The sequence below is a fragment of the Triticum aestivum genome, chromosome 2B (genome assembly GCF_018294505.1).
Source record: "Triticum aestivum cultivar Chinese Spring chromosome 2B, IWGSC CS RefSeq v2.1, whole genome shotgun sequence".
NCBI classification, from domain to species: Eukaryota; Viridiplantae; Streptophyta; class Magnoliopsida; order Poales; family Poaceae; genus Triticum; species Triticum aestivum.
This window is the reverse complement of record NC_057798.1, coordinates 511848255-511853176: the sequence shown is the minus strand read 5'-3', so window position 1 is coordinate 511853176 and position 4922 is coordinate 511848255.

The window sequence follows — 4922 nt, the reverse complement described above, 5'->3', positions numbered from 1 at the left end:
TATTTTCAGTAGGTGCAGTTGGTTGAGGAGCAACTCTTTGTGCTTCTGGTGAGGTGAAGATACCCCGAACAAACCCCTCAAAGGATTACTTTACATAGTAATAGTAAATTTCAACATGTTATATAAAATATTCTTTACCAATTTCGACTTACCAAGAGCGCTTCACTCCCCGGCAATGGTGCCAGAAAAGAGTCTTGATGACCCACAAGTATAGGGGATCAATCATAGTCCTTTTGACAAGTAAGAGTGTCAAATCTAACAAGTAGCAGAAGGAAATGACAAGCGGTTTTCAGTAAGGTAATTTCCGCAAGCACTGAAATTGTCGGTAACAGATAGTTTGATAGCAAAATAATTTGTAGCAAGTAGCAATAGTAACAATAGGTGCAGCAAGGTAGCCCAATTCTTTTTGTAGCAAAGGACAGGCCAAAATAGTCTCTTATAGTAAGCAAAGCGTTCTTGAGGACACACGGGAGTTTCATATAGTCACTTTCATCATGTTCGTTTGATTTGCGTTTGCTACTTTGTTATTTGATATGTGGGTGGACTGGTGCTTGGGTGATGTTCTTACTTTAACAAGCCTCCCACTTATTATTAACCCCTCTCTCAAGCATCCGCAACTAAGAAAGAAGAATTAAGACAAAATCTAACCATAGCATTAAACATATGGATCCAAATCAGCCCCTTGCAGAATAGTGCATAAACTACGGTTTAAGCTTCTGTCACTCTAGCAACCCATCATCTAACAACTACTCCACAATGCATTCCCTTAGGCCCAAAGATGGTGAAGTGTCATGTAGTCGACGCCCACATAACACCACTAAGGGAATCACAACATACATACCATCAAAATATCAAACGAATATCAAGTTCACATCATTACTTATGACAAGACTTCTCCCATGTCCTCAAGAACAAAAGTAACTACTCACACAACATATTCATGCTCAAGATCAGAGGGGTATTGAATATCATAATAGATCTGAACATATAATCTTCCACCAAATAAACCGCGTAGCATCAACTACAAGATGTAATCAACACTACTAGTCACCCACAGGTACCAATCTGAGGTTTTGATACAAAGATTGATCACAAGATATGAACCAAGGTTTTGAGATGAGATGGTGTTGTTGAAGATTTTGATGGAGATTGGCCCTCCCACGATGAGAGGGTTGTTCGTAATGATGATAGCTTCAATTTCCCCCTCCCAGAGGGAAGTATCCCCGGCGGAATCGCTCCACAGGAGAGCAAAAGTGCTCCTGCCCAAGTTCCGCCTCAAGACGGCGACCCACCGTCCCGAAAGTCCTCTCATTATTTTTCTAGGGAAAATGACCTTATGTACCAGAAGATGGGCACCGGAAGTAGGTTAGGGGGCCACTACCCACCAGTGCGCGCTTGGGGGGAGTAGGTGCGCCCTGGTGTCTAGTGGGCACCTGGGTGGCCCCCTCTGGTATTTCTTTTCTCCAGTATGTTTATATATTCCAAAATAATTCTCCGTAAAATTTCAGCTCAGTTCGAGATGTGCAGAATAGGTATCTCTGACATAGCTTTTTCAGGTCCAGAATTCTAGCTGCCAGTAATCTCCCTTTTTGTGTAAACTTTGCATATTATGAGAGAAAAGGCATTAGAATTACTCCACAAAGTGTTATATTGCATAAAAACACTATAAATAGCCGTAGGAAAACATGATGCAAAATGGACATATCAGGATGTTGAGGTAATTTGAAGAGGCAATAAAATCCTTTCGTCTTCTATAGTTGGTATGAGCGTTAGGAAAAACCACATCTAGATGTGTCCATGGGGAAGCCCTTAACTAACTGTAGTGATAACCAGTGTGGGGATTGTATGGTGGTGGAGTATGTGATGTGGAGCCTACTTAGAGTAGAACATGTCTATATCGGGAACCACCCACTTATGCCCTTGAAGAGCAGATTACAAATACGATAGAGAGGTACGCTCTGCACTTGTTGCAAGTCATATTAGTAGTTCTAAAACCCTCAAGAACACCTTACTTCTCAAGCACCGCTCGTACTAACACATTATCTTTCTATTTCGTGTTTTACCTTTCTATTCATAGACTAGATAAAACCCTTTCTATTTTGTTTACCTAGCTATTTATAGAGTAGGCTATTTCCAAACTCCGGTTTGGGTGTGTATGGGACTACGTCGTTGTCAACGTAGTTACGTGGTTAGTAGTGCCTTCCTTTCTATTCCATGTGGGTTTGATAGTCTACTTATCACAACCCTCTCCCTAATACAAATATTGATGATCTTATGTAAAAGAAAAATAGAGAATTCAAATTTGAGTTGAAATGTTTGAATAATGAGGATTTCCTCTCCAATGTCGACAAAATCTAGAATAGAAATGTTGTGTCACAAGATCCTATTGATGTGATTAATATAAAGATGAAAAGATTTAATTATATTGTTAGAGTATATAAGCATATCTCTATATTTGATAGAGTATTTTTTGTAATGGTCTCCTACCTTATCTCTAGTAGTGTCTCTTGACATCCAAGTCTTGTACTCTATATAAACCGGCTAAGAGGCCCTATACAATACACATCACATATTCACATTATGCAAATTATCTTCTCTCTAGTCCTCTTACATGCTATCAGAGCAAAGGGCTATCACCTTGCTTGAGAAACTCGTCGGTTTCCACTAAAGTCAATGCTTCCGTGGCGCGACACCGTCCATGATGCTCCTGTTGCGACTGCAGGGGCATGTCAGCCCAAAGCTAAAAACTAACGGGTTGACACCTCCCGTAGTCGTAGCGGGAGCAACATGGGCGGTGCCACGTGATGTCTACTACGCAACCTTCTTCTTGTAGACGTTGTTGGGCCTCCAAGTGCAGAGGTTTGTAGGACAGTAGCAAATTTCCCTCAAGTGGATGACCTAAGGTTTATCAATCCGTGGGAGGCGTAGGATGAAGATGGTCTCCCTCAAACAACCCTGCAACCAAATAACAAAGAGTCTCTTGTGTCCCCAACACACCCAATACAATGGTGAATTGTATAGGTGCACTAGTTCGGCGAAGAGATGGTGATACAAGTGCAATATGGTTAGGTTTTTGTAATCTGAAAATATAAAAACAGCAAGGTAACTAATGATAAAAGTGAGCGTAAACGGTATTGCAAAGGTAGGAAACAAGGCCTAAGGTCCATACTTTCACTAGTGCAAGTTCTCTCAACAATAATAACTTAATTGGATCACATAACTATCCCTCAACATGCAACAAAGAGTCACTCCAAAGCCACTAATAGCGGAGAACAAATGAAGAGATTATGGTAGGGTACGAAACCACCTCAAAGTTATCCTTTCTGTTCTATCTATTCAAGAGTCCGTAGTAAAATAACATGAAGCTATTCTTTCCGTTAAATCTATCATAGAGTTCATACTAGAATAGCACCTTAAGACACAAAACAACCAAAACCCTAATGTCACCTAGATACTCCATTGTCACCTCAAGTATCTGTGGGAATGATTATACGATATGCATCACACAATCTCAGATTCATCTATTCAACCAACACAAAGTACTTCAAAGAGTGCCCCAAAGTTTCTACCAGAGAGTCAAGACGAAAACGTGTACCAGCCCCTACGCATAGGTTCATGGGCGGAACCAGCAAGTTGATCATCAAAACATACATCAAGTGGATCACGTGATATCCCATTGTCACCATAGATAAGCACGGCAAGACATACATCAAGTGTTCTCAAATCCTTAAAGACTCAATCCGACAAGATAACTTCAAAGGGAAACGCAATCCATTACAAGAGAATAGAGGGGGAGAAACATCATAATATCCAACTATAATAGCAAAGCTCGCGATACATCAAGATCATGCCATAGAGAAAACACAAGAGGGAGAGATCAAACACATAGCTACTCATACATACCCTCAGCCCCGAGGGTGAACTACTCCCTCCTCGTCATGGAGAGCGCCGGGATAATGAAGATGGCCACCGGTGAGGGATCCCCCCCCCCCCTCTGGCAGGGTGCCGGAACGGGCTCCCGAGAGGTTTTTGGTGGCTATAGAGGCTTGCGGCGGCGGAACTCCTGATCTATCTTCGTATTCGATGGCTTTAGGGTATATGGGAATATATAGGCGAAAGAAGTCAGTCGGGGGAGCCTCGAGGGGCCCATGAGGGTGGAGGGCACGCCCCCCGATCTCGTGGCCTCCTCGACGCTTCTCTGGCTTGCACTCCAAGTCTCCTGGATCATGTTCGTTCCAAAAATAACGCTCCTGAAGGTTTCATTCCGTTTGGACTCCGTTTGATATTCCTTTTCTTCGAAACACTGAAATAGGCAATAAAACAGCAATATGGGTTGGGCCTCCGGTTACTAGGTTAGTCCCAAAAGTAATATAAAAGTATATAATAAAGCCCGTAATCATTCAAAACAGATAATAAAATAGCATGAATGCTTCATAAATTATAGATACGTTGGAGACGTATCAGCATCCCCAAGCTTAATTCATGCTCGTCCTCGAGTAGGTAAATGATAAAAGAAAGAATTTATGAAGTGTGAATGCTAGCAGGTGCACAAGTTTGATCAATGATAATTTCAATCACCTTTTCTAGCATGATTATATGTCATAACAGTAGTTCATCTCATAGAACTTCTCAAGATCAAGTAACAAGCTATTCACATGTTAAAGCATAGACCATAAACTTTCTTGAAAACTAGCAAACTTCATTCTCAGTCATCAAAAAATTGCAATTCATCTTATTTCAGGAAGGGTCTATGTCAGAGCTTTGATTTAGCAAACTCCACATACTCAACTATCATATACTAATGGTTATGGAGTTTCAATCGGACACTGAGAAAGATAGGGGCTTATAGTGTTGCCTCCCAACGTATTCACCTTTGGGTGATGTCAACAATAATAGTTCATGCTAACTTACATCCAATTGGA